The 16,689-nt window shown below is 44.2% G+C and overlaps 1 long non-coding RNA gene across 1 annotated transcript; it reads right to left on the bottom strand.

The window, feature by feature from the left end:
• Nucleotides 1-14,960: 14,960 nt before the first annotated feature.
• On the bottom strand, nucleotides 14,961-15,407 carry LOC120642906. Its single transcript, XR_005662785.1, has 2 exons — nucleotides 15,358-15,407; nucleotides 14,961-15,244 (listed from the first exon to the last, which is right to left on the bottom strand). It is a non-coding gene; the product is annotated as an uncharacterized LOC120642906 (long non-coding RNA).
• Nucleotides 15,408-16,689: the final 1,282 nt, after the last annotated feature.

Below are 16,689 nucleotides of genomic sequence, written 5' to 3'. Positions count from 1 at the left end.
ATGTCCTACGATACCTTCCGCCCATACCGAGGATCCAACAGCTATTCATGACCGAGGAGTCCGCGAAACAGATGACATGGCACAAAATGGGAACTCGATACAATCCTGATAAGCTTGTACATCCATCCGATGCTGAATCATGGATCTACTTTGACGGGATTCATCAAGTCAAAGCAGATGAAGATCGTAATGTGCGTGTTCCCCTAGCAACTGATGGCTTCAATCCATATGGAATGTCGGCTGCACCTTACACTTGTTGTCCTGTGTTCGTTATTCCCCTCAATCTCCCTCCAGGCATGATTTTCCAAAGACAGAACATATTCTTGTAGCTGATAATTCCTGGACATTCGGGAAATAATATGAGTGTCTACATGGAGCCCATGATTGATGATTTGCTCAGTGCTTGGGAGGAAGGGGTTTAGACATACGATCGAGCTACAAAGACAAACTTTAGAATGTATGTTTGGTACCATTATTCCCTTCATGATTTGCCGGTGTATGGGATATTCTGCGGCTGGTGTGTTCATGGAAAGTTCTCTTGCCCAGTATGCAAGGCAGCTCTGATGTTCATATGGTTGCGGAAGGGTGGGAAATATTCTTCGTTTGACAAACATCGACAATTCCTCCCTCTTGACCATTCATTCAGACGTGATAAGAAGAACTTCACGAAAGGTGTCAAAGTTCTGGACCCTCCCCCTCATATTATGACAGATGCTGGTGTTCGTGCTCAGTTAGATAGTCTTGTGGCCAATGCAGAAGGTGGTTTTGAGGGATATGGTGAGCAACATGCCTGGGCGCAGAAGTTGTGATTGTGGAGGCTTCCCTACATGCAAGATCTCCTCCTTCCACATAACATTGATATGATGCACTTTGAAAAGAATGCCACCGAGGCACTGTTCGGAACTATCATGGACATTGCAGAGAAGACAAAGGACAACGTTAAGGCCAGTGTGGATCAAGCAACATTATGCGATAGACCGAAGCTAGACATGAGGCCTCCAGGGTCAGGCAAGGCATGGAAAAAGCCTAAGGCCGATTTTGTCCTGACAAGGCCCCAGAGGAGGGAAGTTCTAGAATGGTTTCAATCCTTAATGTTCCCTTAATGTTCCGGTGATGGTTCGAGGATACCTCCCTGATCAAGTTTGGCAAGTGCTGTCAGAGTTGAGCTTTTTCTTCCGTCAGCTTTGTGCTGAGGAGTTATCTCTGACTATTATTGAAGAAATAGAAAGAATGGCGCCTGTGTTGCTCTGTAAGTTGGATAAGATATTTCCACCAGGCTTCTTCAACCCGATGCATCATATGATTTTGCACCTACCGTACGAGGCACGAATGGGAGGCTTCTTCAAGACCTTGAATTTTGAAGAGTGGCACAGTATCATGCTATATGTGTTGACCAACCTATCCGAAGTGGAGCCGTACATACAATAAGTTCTCTGGATTCATTTAGTTCTCGAGTACTCCCTTTTCAGCAACCAACCCGTTCGTTTCTCTTTCGAACCAGGAATTTCATGTGCAATTCTGGCATCGATCAAGGAAACCTACCCTCCAAGAAGCTGAGACCCTTCTTAGACAGGGTGAGGGAAATGGAAGACCTGATTTTATTTCTTGGTTCAAACAAAAGGTAATGTCTGTGTCGTGGCTCTTTCGTAGTATGAATTTACAAGTTGCTCGTACGTGTACATAATTTGGTCTGCTTGAACTTGTAGGCCCAAACTGATGCCTCAGTGAGTGCCGAGTTGCGTCAGGTTGCCAATGGTTGTGCCTAGAGGGTCAAGTCATTTGGAGCTTATGACGTGAATGGATATCGCTTCCACACAATAAGGCACGAGCAGAGTCGGCCAAATAGAAGGACCACAAATTCCGTAGTGTTTACGCCAGGAGACGATGGGCTCGAGTACTATGGAAGAATCGAAGAAATATACGAACTCACGTTTCATGGGTCGAAACCTCTGAAACCTGTCATATTTAAATGCCATTGGTTTGATCCTCATGCTGTGAGACGGACTCCGAATATTGGGCTAGTTAAAGTTCAACAAGCATCTGTGTATCCATGAGATGATGTCTATATTGTGGCTCAACAAGCCACGCAAGTTTATTATCTCTCATACCCGTGCCAAACTGACAATCGCCTCAAGGGTTAGGATGTTGTGTACAAGGTATCGCCACATGGTAAATTACCTATCCCGAACAATGAAGACTACAACATAGACCCAAACACATATGCCGGTGAGTTCTTTTAAGAAGATGGGCTAGAAGGGACTTTTCAGATAGACTTAACCGAAGCGATGGGAATGGAACTGGACAATGAAAGAATTGATAACGACGATGCAGGGGATGAGGTTCACAATGTCAAGGACATAGAATTACTAGAGTGATTAGCTTAGGCAATGACAGTGATGATGACAACGTTCCTCCTATGGAGATCGACGGTGACTATATTGACACACGTGATAGTGATGATGAGACATATGATCTGGCTAATCCGGATCATGATGACTATTTCTAATACATGTAAGAACTGTACTAATTAATTTTTTGTACTATTTTTGTTCATTTTAGTAATTGTACTTATTTTATATACTAATTGTACTACTTTTTAATAACATCTACTGATTGATTTACTCATATTAATTTCAGAAGATTGTTCGGCGATGGCGAGGCGCGGCAGAGGTATGATGAGGTCACTCATAGACCTGTTGGGCGGCAGATCTACCGAGGAGGCAGGTGAGTCCTCCCAGAGGACTCGACAGATAGGCAGGAGAAGTCGAAGGAGTGGAGCGGGTTCGTCGATGCGCGACGCCGCTGAGGGCTCCGGCACGGCTACAGGGAGGAGGGCTGGGAGGAGGAGCAGGAGTAGGAGAGGGGCTCCTCTTGTGGAGGAGGAGGCAAAGGAGGCCGGTGCTGAGGAGGAGGAGGAGGAGGGCGGTGCTGAGGAGGACAACGAGGAGGAGTAGGAGCAGGAGCAGGAGCAGGGGGAGGGGGCGGCCGAGGAGGAGGAGGAGGGGTCGGCCGAGGAGGAGGAGGAGGACTTGGGCGTACCTGCCGTCTGGCAGCGAGGCCCCTCGAGGCTCCCGGACCGTCCGATACCTCTAGAGCACCGACCGGTCCTCTGACCTGACAGGAAAAGGTAAGTAAATTTAGAAGATTTCAATTTGTTTTCTTCTGATATATTCAAAATCACAATTGACACTAATATTATCTCTCAATAACTTGCGCAGGAACTTTGTGATTGTTGTTCCAAGTGTTGCTCACAACCGCATGGCCAATAGCATCCTGGGACTCCTCTGCAAGTGACACTACCCAGGCGCCATGGATATTGCTGGGCTACATCAGCCAGCGTCTTCATGGGAGCACTACATCGCCGCACCGGATGGACCAGATGAGGAAGGCAGGGCATTCGACAACAAGGTGCACCGGGTGTTAAGCGAACTATGGGTAACTCTTCATTGCACTACATTTACGAATACATCATATTCATTGCACCGGGTTTTGAAATAATGACTTTGTTCACATTTTTGTGCAGGATTTCTACAGATGCGAGGAGGGAATGATGCCCAGGACGATGCAGGTGGCTAGCAAAGCATGTTACAAGCTGGTGGCGGATATGCTTTACGAGGCACGCATCCAGGCCATCATCGACTACAAGGCCAAGATCGAAAGAGTGAGGACCTACAAAGGACCTGCGAGAGACATCAGACTCACCCGAGAACAATACTTGCGGGTAAATACTCAATCTTAAGGAGTTATCAACTATGCTCCATTTGTTCTTCTTAAATGTATTAGATGTTGATGATGTGCAGGTGCCTCCGTGGTGGATTGCCAATGATTATCCGTGCTGGGAAATGATTGTGGACCGGTGGTGCTCGCAAGAATGGCTGGAGATGCATGAGGCTGCCTGGCAGCGGCGTTTGCTGATGCCAGGTGCATCGCACCATCATGGCAACCGTAACCTCAAGGCGTACGAGGCTAGATATGTATGTCAATTAATTTCTTTATTCTAATGCTCAATTCTGCATAATTTCTAATCATTTTTCTTTTTTTGCAGTCGGCGGCACATGGTGGTGTGCCTTGCACCCAAGTCCAGGCATACTGTTTGGCCCACAAAGGGAAGGCGACGTCCGATGTCACCTTCAACCCGTAGGATCCGCCCGAAGCGTACAGCAACGCAAGCGTCCATAGTTGCCTCAGTGGGTACACCTCGATGGCACAAGAAGTTCATGGGCCGGAGTTTGATGCGATCAATGAGCCCATTGATGGAGAAGTCGTCATGAGGGCGGGAGGAGGCAAGAAGCAAGGACGGTACTGGTTTGGCGACAGCTTAGTCGACACGGCGACTACTCCCACTCTCTCGCAGATTTGAGCCAGGTGTACCAGCTCAAGCCCGGCCATACGCCCACGGCCAGACACTTCACAGGCTCAGATTGAGGCTGTCAAGGTTATTTCTGTTTCATCTGTCGTTCCTCCATTTTTACATACGTTTGCTTTGAATTCTAACCCTGGGATCAAATCCTTTAGGCCCAGATGGAAGCAGCCTTTCAAGCACTGCAGGAGGTGGCAGAGGAGAGGTGGCGGGACGACATGCAGCAAAAAATGGATCAAGCTCTAATATTTATGCAAAGCCTAGGCTCGGCGATGGGTGTTTCGCCTCCACAATTCCCTCCGGCCCCACTTGCTCGTCGGGTAGAAACTCCTCCTACCGTAAGTGGTTTTGATTCCTATCGAGTTTCATTCGTCTTAGTGACTTAGCATTAATCTAGAATGACTTAGAAATAATGCCTTATGATACATCTACAATGACTTATAACTTAGACTAATGCTTGTAGTTTCATTCTTATGTAACTCAATTCTTATGCCTAAGTTTGAATGCCGGCAACTCAATTCTTATGTAACACATGTAATATATATATTCACTTATGTGTAATATATATTCACTAAGTTTCAACTCAGTCGACGGCATCCAATGATGGGCAAGTAAATCCTGACTTCTCGCCTCCGGTGCAGCAGCCTTAGCAGTTTGTGTGGCCACCGCCTCAATTGGTGGCTTGGATTCAGCAGCAGCAGCCGTCACCACCACAGTAAGGTTGGTCGCAGACGCCTACATGGCCGCCCCCGCCGATGTGGCCGCAGCACCCGCCACCGCCGCCGCCGCCGTCGGCTCCGTGAGTTGTATGGACTTGATTAGTAGGGATATGAACTTGTATGGACTATTGTATGGACTTGTACGTACTACTTGTGGTTGTCGATGAACGATACTAGAGTTTATTTGCATCTGTGCATTTTTGAATAATATAAAATACCTACGATGCTTATTTGAAATTGCATGCGATGATAATTGTGATATATATGAAATGCTTGTATTGTTTGGGGGTACCATACGCGTAATCCACAAAAAAAATATTTAGAATCTGAGCCCTTTGCCGTGTGCAGTGACCACGGCACACGGCAAAGATTCAGCCTTTGCCGTGTGCATTGACCTTGGCACACGGCAAAGAGGCAGCCTTTGCCGTGTGCCAGGCCGGGGAAGCACTCGGCAAAGGACCTTGCCATGTCATCCTAGCGGTCGTGCCCAAAAGTTTGCCGTGGGTCAGGTTTGGCACACGGCAAAGGCTGCCTTTGCCGATGGCTGTTTGCCGTGTGCCCTTTGCCGTGTGCGGCACACGGCAAAGCCTTTGCCGTGGGTTTTTCGGGCTTTGCCGTGTGCTTTGGGCACACGGCAAATAAGGCATCTCCCGTAGTGACTCGTCTGTCGGTCTGCCTCGCGTCTCCCCATTTTGTCGGTCTGCCTCTCGCGAACAACAGCCATCCAATTGATGTTTCGTCGCTGCGAGCGGTAATCTGCAAACAACGCGATCCACCCGTCATTGGCCCCCTCCCCTATGCCCATCGCCAGTCTGCCGAAAGCGATTGGCATCCATCCGATCGACGGGTTCGTCGATTCAGTGGTAGTATGCAACACTCGCGAATTCCCAGTCGTCCCGCAACGCCGCTGCCCTCGCAATCCCCAACCATCAATATACCATGCTCAGGTCAACAGCAACTCTCGTGTAAGGATGGGAAACGGATAGCGGATATCCAAATTATCCGACATCCGTATCCGCTTAAACATCAATATGGATATCCGTATCCGTATTCGAATTTAATGTGGTAGTAAAGTGGATACATCCAAATCCGATTTTTATTGATTTTCTCTATCCAATTCTACATCCGTATTCGACAGTATCTGACACTATCCTTATCTGTTTTCATTCAAAAACTATTTAAAAAATTATATTCATTTCTCATAACCTATATTATTAATTTTTATAATAAAAATATATAAATATTAAATTTACTTTTAAATATTCTTGTTTTATCTTGAAATTACTTTTATATTTTTTATTTATATATAATAAAAATTATTTATATATTTATTGCAATATATATAGATTTATTAACATATTTACTGATAAATAAGCTATTTTTAACTAGCTGTCTTTATTATATTGTTATACTTTAGTTTGTACGTGTATAACGATTTTGTAATCTAAAACTACCAATAAAGAAAATAGCTAAACGCTATCTTACATTTCAAGTAAATATCCGAATTAGAGGCATTAATTTTGCATTCATAACCGACAATATCCGAATTCGTATCCGTATTCGATTTAAAATATAGTAAAATATGCTATCCGAATCGATTCCATGCGAATTCCATCTATTTCCATCCTTACTCGTGATGAGGTCCGTGCAGGCAGGCGCTGAGATCTCGACCGGGTGTCAAAGCAGGTCACGCAGTGGGGCCCGCCGAGAGAGAAGGGATGGTGGGCTAACCGGTGGAGGCGCCACCTGTCTTACTGCGTGCCGGGAGGGGAGAGAGAGTGTAGAATTGCCAGATGATGCTCCTGGCTGCATGCAGAAGACTCAAAGCAAACATTTCTCCACAGTGTTCGTCTAAATTGAAGCCAAAGCAAGAGAAGCATCACTTGGCACATTGCAGCCTTCGATGCTAGCGCTAATAGAATTGGGAGCGGAGCATTAACGTGTACCGATGCTTATAAAATTGGGTCCCGCGAGTGGAACTTTACGCTGCAGCTATACATTTCAGGCTAATGCCAACTAGGATGGATTGCGCGCTTTGCCGCGCCCATAGAAGGCTGGAGGCTGCCTGCGCGATTTGATGTCTCCTTTTTTTTCTTTCGGACGAAATAATTGTTGGAATATCAAATATGCTTAGGGTATTGTGCGTGCAATACAACTTGCAAGCACACACCAAGGCTAAGGGATCAGTATACACATGAATTCTTCTCAGGAAACAAAATACAAGTGGCTTTGATCCACACGCAGTCATTGCCTGATACTTTGATAATAAAAGAAGGGAGATGCACAATGTTTGATAGTAACAATAATTTAGAAATTATATCTCAAGTTGTATAGAGTCCACGCCATTGTATTTTAGGATCTATCTGCATGCTGTTTAACTCCATGCACCGAGCAAACACCACTGTAGGAATGATTGTTTTTTCCTACAAAGATGAAAAGATTATTTCCAGTACTCACAAATCGAGCAAAAGAACAATATCAATTGACAACGCAATTCAATAAGGACAATATGAAACTTTCCTTGCTTGTTTGGCACGCAAAGGACAAATGCTTGTTGCCATGGTAACGAAAACATTTTGTTCATTAAGCATGCACCATATCAAAATTTTGGAAACAAAATTGAATCACATACTAAGCATTAACGTAGGGAGTTCATGTGATTAACCAAGTACTCAACTTTAGATCTCTATAATGAGGCATTTATGCAAAGGAAAAAAGGGGGGCATACCTAGAAAAACAAATAATATAATAATTTGGTATACAATAATATGCAGACAAGCATCCCGTGACAATTTGGAATGGAAATTTGAAGGATAATATATAAATTAAAAGGGAGCATCGTCAAGAATGAAAGAAAATATATTGAAGATACAGTTACTCAGTCAAATTTCTATTACTATCGTCGTGGATATTGGTTCGCTAGTGTGCACAGGGAGAAAGTAAAACCATCTTTGTATTAGCTCAGCTACTACTATCTGTTACGATCATGCAACAAATAATAATGCATCAAACCAAAGGATACCAAGGCAGATCTACATGCAGACATTCAGCTCAGGTGTAAAGTTTAGTGTTGTCTGCATGGAATTTTAATTCAACATGAACCTGATGAATTGTCACATGGAGAAGATGCAAACACACTCAACAAATTTTGGTGGACAAATTCCAGATCCCAATTCACAATACTAATTAAAATTAGTCGCATTCATTAAATAAAAGAGGAATAATGTCGAGGTATTATAGGGACAATAAAGGAACTGAATTGCTCCTGTTGTCCACAATGTCATCAACTTCATGTGTAAGGACATACAGTGCCGTTTGTTCCAAATTTGTGAAGAAAAACAACCCAAAAAGAATGACAGCAGGTTCTCATTAAGCTTAACACCGCAATGAGGACATCAGAAGGCTGCAGTTGTAACATACAAAAATAGGGGGCTCAAACACCAAGGCGATTAAGGGCTGAGACCTAGTGTGGTGTGCGCATCTCAGGTAGGATTTGTTTCCCATACTGCTACAGCTTAAAATTGCATGAGATGGCTCATTTGATTTAGGGACACATGTCACAGTAACAGTATGAACCAAAAAGCAACAATGAGCTTAATTCATACTATTATATATTGTTGTGAGAAGCTGTAGAACAGGAAGAAAAGACTATATACAACTGAACTTGGCCATCCAAGTGTAACTGAGTACATGAATTTTTAGTCAATATGAGCACTAATGCCACGCAGGTTGTAGCTGTGGGATGTTGGTGGCCGGGGAGAGGGATCCCGGCGGCCGCGCTGCCTCGACGCCGTCCTGACATCGGCATCAAGCGAGGAGAGAAAGCGAGCGAGAAGCAAGTGAGCCAGAAGATCTAATTAATCTCCAACTTAATTGTCTTACATGATATCTTACCATAAATAGATGACTCTCCTAACAACTGCCTTATACACACGATCTAAAAAGGCTAACTGACGAGGAGCGTGCATCTGGGTGCCATGTCTTGTTCGTCCTCCTTCATCCATGCTCCCTTCTCCTTCTCTCGTAGACTTGGCCGGTCATAACATCTCTCCCCTCCTCCGGAAACAGCTCGTCCTCAAGCTGGAAATCTGGGTATGTAGCTCGGAACTCTGGAACAGGTTCCCATGTGGCTTCTGATGCAGGGAAACCGGACCAGAGGACAAGCATGTGCCAGGTTCCTCGGCGAAGTTGGGATTTGAGTACTTTTTCTGGCTGTTGAAGCGTGCGCCCGTGCTGGAGGGGTGGTAGAGCTGGAGTTGCTGGTGGTGGCGTACCATGAAATGGTTTGAGAACCCCGACATGAAATACATCATGGATACGGGCTCTAGTAGGCAGGCGGAGCCGGTATGCTACTTTGCTGATCTGTTCAATGATTTGAAACGGACCTGCGTACTTGGGCCCGAGCTTCCCTCATGTTCCCGGCTCCAAGGATCGGGTGTGGCGATTCAGTAGGCAAAGCCAGACCCATACACCGAGTCACCGATGTTGAACGCCAAGGGCCGGTGGTGAGCATCATAGTGACGCTTGGCATGTTCTTGAGCTTGAAGTAGGCATTCCCGGACATCAGCGATGAACGAATCACGTTCCTGGAGAAGGGTGTCGACCGTGGCTGTTCTAGCCGTTGCAGGATTGCACGTGATTAGGGCTGGAGGAGGCCGACCGTAGACCACGTGAAAAGGAGTAGTGCGTAACGCTGAGTGGTAGGCAGTATTGTATACATATTCTGCCCATGGTAACCAATCCAACCATGCTCTAGAGCGATCACCTGTAATGCAGCGAAGGTGCATGGAGATGGTTTTGTTCACGGCCTCTGATTGTCCATCTGTTTGTGGGTGAAATGCAGTACTCATCCGGAGCTTGCTTGAAAAGATCCCGCCAGACATGTCCTGTGAATACTGGATCACGATCACCAATGATGGACTGTGGAAATCCATGAAGGCGAACAATATCAGTGAAGAATGCTCTGGCGACCGAGGCAGCTGTGTATGGGTGAGCAAGAGGGATGAAATGAGCAAACTTAGAGAATCTGTCCACCACTGTCAGAATGACGCTTTTGCCGTTGACCTTTGGAAGGCCTTCAATGAAGTCGATTGAGATATCTGACCAAATCTGGTCTGGGACTTCATGTGGCTGAAGTAAACCTGCTGGATGAAGAACTTCTGTTTTGTTGCGTTGACAGGTTGTGTAGGAACGAACGAAATCGCGTACTACTATGTGATCGTTGTCAATGATGAAGTCTCTTCGGAGGCGTTGCTAGGTTTTCTGAATCCCCTCATGTGCTGGCGTGTGTGACAACTGTAGGACCTCTGGTAGACTGGCGGACTGCTGAGGAATGTATACACGCTTGCCCTTGAGAATCAATCCTTGCTCAGTGTGCCATGCATGGGTCGCCATGGCTAGTTGCAATGTTGTCTCTGAGATGTCTTAAGTCATTGTCTTCGTTGATTTCCTGCCATAGGTCATCAAGCAACTGGAAGGATGGAGATGAGAGCTGCTGTTCAGCTGTTGGTCGTGCTGATCACGAGATAGTGCATCCACCACTGTGTTGAGCCGGCCGGGCTTGTATTCAATCGAGAAGTCAAAGCCAAACAATTTGCTGATCCACTGATGTTGAGGTACCATTGAGAGGTGCTGGTCAAGCATGAACTTTAGTGCATAATGGTCTGTTCGGACAATGAACTTCCTGCCCCAAAGATACGGTCGCCAATGACGTACAGCTTGCACAAGACCAATTAGTTCTCATTCATAAGCTGCAATTTTCAGGTGACGAGCTGCAAAGGGCTTGCTGTAAAAGGCCTACTGTAAAAGTCTAAAGGACCATCACCTTGGTGAAGAATAGCACCAAATCCCGTGCCCGAGGCATCACAGTCAACAATGAACGGTTTAGAAAAATTAGGCAGATGTAAGACAGGGGCGGTGGACAGGGCATCTTTGAGGGACTGAAAGGAAAAAGACGCTTCTTTTGACCATTGAAATCTGTCTTTCTTGAGGAGGTTTGTAAGTGGAGCTGCCAACAGACCATAGTTTTTGATGAAGCGTCTACAATAACTGGCAAGGCCGAGGAAGCCTCGGAGAGCTCAGGCAGAATTGGGTTGGGGCCATGACCGAATGGCTTGTACTTTTTACACATCCATTGCCATGTCAGAAGCTGAAATTTCATGACCGAGGTAATGCACAGAAGACGTAGCAAAAGAACATTTGGAACGCTTGACTTACAACTTGTGTGAACGAAGAACAGTGAGAACAACTCTCAGGTGCTGCAGGTGTTAGAATTGCCAAAACTTAATATTAGTGGCACGTTACCCAGGATCTTAACATAACCTAGTTCATGACAAATCAATCTAATGTGGAATAAATGGTAATCATTATACTAGCGTTAGCAGTAGCAGCAGCCATTTACGCCTGATCCGTAGAGGAAGTAGGCGTTCTTGTCGGTGTAGGAGATGCAGCAGCGAATCGGCATACTTCGGGCGCCAACGGGAGTGCTTGGCCTTCCAAACCCCTCCAGTACCCTTAGCGATTAGACTAGCGGTGGCTAGGGTTTTAGATTGAGATGAATGGGTGATTAAGGTGCTAACCACGACCTTATATTTATAGGCACTGTGGGGCTGGGGGCCAGCCTCTAGAAACCGGCCTAATGGGCCTGCTGATCACAGCCCATTAGGGTTTTATCATTAGGTTTCCTTAATCACGTTTAGATGGTTTAAACGCTTCCTTAATAGTGAAGATCACAAATATCTTAACTGAAATTTATTTCCAACATTCTCCCACTTGATCGAATGGTTAAGGCTAATGTTCGTATCATACTAATGTTCACCCTTAGTAGTAACAGAAAGTACTGGACCAATGCGTCGTCAGTAGCTTGATGCACTACTGGGACCCCATTACCCACAGTCTCACTGAAACACCTCGGTAGAATGCTTATTCGTTAGTTGGGAGTCATAATGGCCCTAAATCAGGACCTAAAGACTATCCACCAAACCCATATTAGTAATGTGCTGCTTAAACACGTTCCGTGGTAAGCCTTTAGTGAGCGGATCCGCTAACATAGAATTAGTTCTTATGTGCTCAATCTTAATGGTTCGATCCTGGCATCTTTCTTTCACAACACGATACTTAAGGTCAATGTGTTTGGAAGCACCACTTGACTTGTTGTTACTCGAAAAGAATACTGCAGACTGATTATCGCAGTATAACGTTATAGGTTCCGTAATGCTGTCAATTACCTTGAGGCCCGGAATAAAATTCTTAAGCCAAACAGCCTGTCCAGTTGCATCGTCGACGCTGCAACTAAACTTTGCTTAGAGCTTTTCCAGGATATAGCTCCACCAGCTAACGTGTAGATATATCCTGATGTAGATTTCCTACTATCCACACATCCAGCAAAGTCAGCATCAGTATAACCCACAACTTCAAGGTTATCTGATCTTCTGTATGTGAGCATGAAGTCTTTAGTGCCTTGGCAGTAACGTAATGCCTTCTTGACACCAACCCAGTGGACCTTTCCGGGATTTTTCTGATATCTTCCAAACATTCCAGTAGCAAATGCCAAGTCAGGACGCGTACAGACTTGTGCATACATCAGGCTTCCAACAGCTGAAGCATAAGGTATGTCCTTCATCTCATCTGATTCCAATTGGTTCTTAGGACATTGGGCTTCACTAAACTTATCGCCCTTCGCTAATGGAACAGGTGTGGCCTTACTCTTATCCATATTAAATCTCTTAAGCATTTTCTCAATATATGCTTTTTGAGACAATCCTAGTACTCCTTTGGTCCTATCTTGGTGTATCTCAATGCCCAGAACATAAGAGGCTTCACCAAGATCTTTCATATCAAAATTTGATGAAAGAAATCCCTTTGTCTCATGCAGCATACGCTTATTGCTGCTTGCTAATAGGATATCATCCACATAAAGCACTTGAATTATAAATTTACCACCCTTTATCTTAGTGTAGATACAATTATCCACATCATTCTCCTTAAATCCGAATTTCTTAATCACTTGATTGAATTTAAGGTTCCACTGTCTTGTCGCTTGCTTAAGCCTGTAAATAGATTTCTTAAGTCTGCATCCTAAATGTTCCTTGCCCTTCACAACAAAACCTTCCGGTTGTGCCATGAAGATGGTCTCATCCAAGTCACCATTAAGGAACGCAGTTTTGACATCCATCTGATGTAGCTCTAAGTCATAATGAGCTACTAGCACCATAACGATTCTGAATGAATCTTTCTTAGACACAGGGGAGAAAGTTTCATTATAATCAACCCCTTCCTTTTGTGTAAAACCTTTGGCTACAAGCCTTGCTTTGAATCGTTCGACATTCCCTTTAGAATCACGTTTAGTCTTGTAGACCCATTTATAGCCTACTGGTTTGACTCCATTAGGAATATCTGCCAGATCCCAAACATCATTGGAACTCATGGACTTAAGCTCTTCTTCCATGGCCTCAACCCATTTGACAGAGTTCTCACATGATACTGCCTCTCTAAACGAGTTAGGATCATCAGCTTTCCCAATATCATACATGTCTTCACTTAAGTATGTCTCATAATCAGGGAAAACTGTCTGTTTCCTAGCCCGCTATGATCTCCTTAATGGTTCAACAGGCTGAGGTGCTGGTTGAGGTGCAGTCTGAGGCACCTCGACAGGGTTCTCAACTTCAGCATTAGGCGCCATTTGCTCAGCTTGTTGTTCGCTCGCAGGCTCAGGAGCTACTTCAACAGGCGGAGCAGCGCTAGTACTCTGAACAGGAGGCGTAATTTGAACAGATGGTGTAATCTGAACGGAAGGAACAAACATCGGCACTAACTGAGGTGTTACTGTTTCTTGAATCACCGTGATGGGAAGCTCAGCCCGTATTTCTTCAAGATTAATTTCCCTCCTCGGAAAAGCTCCCACTGATTCCTGCATCCTCTAGGAATACAGCCTGCCTGGTCTCAACGAACTTAGTGAAATGATCAGGACAGTAGAATCGGTATCCCTTAGACTTATCAGGGTATCCGATGAAATAGCAGCTCACCATCTTATCATCTAATTTCTTTTGCTGTGGATTAAATAACTTAGCTTCGGCTGGACAGCCCCACACACGCAAATAATTAAGCGATGGTTTCTTCCCAAACCACAACTCATAAGGTGTTTTTGGCACGGATTTGGAAGGAACACGATTAAGTATGTGTGTAGCTGTTTTTAATGGTTCCATCCACAGCTCCACAGACAAAGTAGAATAACTAAGCATGCTATGTACCATGTCCATTAGTGTACGATTACGACGCTCAGCAACTCTGTTTTGTTGTGGTTCGCCCGGCATACTGTACTGGGCCTTTATACCATTCTCTTCAAGATACTTAGTGAATGGTCCAGGTACTTGGACCGAATGGAGCATGTCTCCCATAATATTCACCACCTCGATCCGATCTCACTAATTTAATAGTGACATTATGCTTGATTTTCCACTTCAGCCTTGAATATTTTGAATTTATCTAATGACTCGGATCGATCATGAATGGGGTAAATATAACCATAACGAGAGAAGTCATCTGTGAAAGTAATGAACGAGTCAAAACCATCAACACACTTTACTGGGAACGGGCCACAAATATCAGTATGAATTATTTCTAATAGGCCCGAACTCCGAGTAGTTCCTTTCTTAATTGTCTTAGCGAATTTCCCCTTAATACAATCAACGCATTGTTGATCTAATTTTGAGAGATCTAATGAATGGAGTATCTCTTCTCTTATGAGACGCTCAATTCTCCCCCTCGAAATGTGGCCCAAATGACAATGCCACAATTTCGAAGAAGTCTCATCATCACGCTTACGTTTATGCGATACATCATCCACATTCATTGCAGAATAAACATTATCAAGAGAGAGCAAATAAAGATCACCTTGCAAATGACCAAGGCCCACACTTAAATTATGAAATTTAATGTTGCACACAGAGTTGCCAAACTCACAAATATGTCCCGACTTATCTAAACGCGAAACAGAAATAAGATTTCTCTTCAAACTAGGAACATAAAGAACATCATGCAAACTAAGGTTGAAGCCGCCTGGTAACTCCAAATCGAAGCTCCCAATGCCTTCAACCTTCACTTCATTGCCATTAGCCACTCTTAGGCTTCGGTCCCCCTCTCTTATAGTTCGGATCGAACTGAATACCTACAGTGAATTGGAAATGTGCACAGTGGCACCTGAGTCAATCCACCAAGTATTAGGAGAAAAATTCACTAAGAATAATTCATCAATAAAAGATACATAATCAGTAATTATACCTTTGTTCTTAAGCCACTCCTTAAATCCATGACAATCCTTCTGTTCATGTTTAGGTTACTTGCAGAACTTGCACAGCTTCTCATTATAGGTCTTCTTATGTGACACGGCCTTGCTCTTATGGCCCTTAAACTTTGTCTTATGCTGCCTGCTGCTGCCAGACTCAGCCTGATGCTTAGGAGTGTTGCTCATGCTAACACGCCCAAAGCGCTCGCTGACCATGTTGATAGCATCCTTCATCCTTACAGTTTTCTGCCTTTCTTCTTCCTCAACACAGTAGCTAATGAGCTCAGCCATGCTCCAAGTCGCCTTCTGAGTGTTGTAGCTTATTTTGAAGGGACTGTACTGGCAGAGAAGTCATGATGAAGTGCACCAGAAAACCATCAGAGATAGCCATATCCAGTGTCTTCAGCTTATTTGCCATGTCACACATGCTCATAATGTGCTCCCTGATTCCACTTTGCCCATCATACTGTGAAGTCAGCATCTTCATGATCAGGGTGCTAGCATAAGTATTGGAAGAACTCTTAAAGTTCTCCTCCGCCTTGGCAAGGTATGCCTTGGCACTCAGATCATTATCATCCTGGTCCTTATTAGGAATAGCACCACAGATGGCCGGAGTGATCGTGTTCTTAATGATCATGTTGGCCATCCTGTCTGATCTCTCCCACTTCTCAATGGCAGTACGATCACCATTGGGATCAGCGGGCTCTGCTGGCTTGTCTTGACGTAAGGCGAGATCATACTCGCACACAGCAATGGCAACATTAACATCTTTATACCAGCTTGGATAGTTGGTGCCATTCAGGGGCTCAATGGATTTCAGGTAGCCCGTCACAGTGTTCACTGAAAATCATGAGAACAATAACTTCATTAAACTCACAATTAAGATGCGCATAAGAAGTATGAAATTAACCCTACGATGGTCTGATTAAAATCATACATAAATTTCAATTTGCATCACCGATGGGGAAAACAAACGAAATTTATCATTAAAACTCGTAATTAAATCAACGATGGTCAGAATTAATTACAAGTGCTCTAAATAAACTTCCCGATGGTTCCATTTAAATAGAGTGCATCTTAATTGCATATGGTGGATGAGCATAATTTTCAGTGAATAAATGCAATTAAAATATAATTAAAAGCATTAACATAAACTCATGGAAAATTAAATAAACATAATGCTGGTAATATAAGTGCAACAGAAATAATTAAAGCCTTTAACATAACATCAATTAAAATTGAGCTAAAATCATAAGAAACAGTAATAGAAAAGGCTTTAAACATTAACTGGGCTAAAACTCGTAAACAGAACAAAACATCCCCTCTAC

Source organism: Panicum virgatum, chromosome 7K (genome assembly GCF_016808335.1).
Source record: "Panicum virgatum strain AP13 chromosome 7K, P.virgatum_v5, whole genome shotgun sequence".
Lineage (NCBI taxonomy): Eukaryota > Viridiplantae > Streptophyta > Magnoliopsida > Poales > Poaceae > Panicum > Panicum virgatum.
This window is presented reverse-complemented; position numbering and strand designations above follow the sequence as displayed.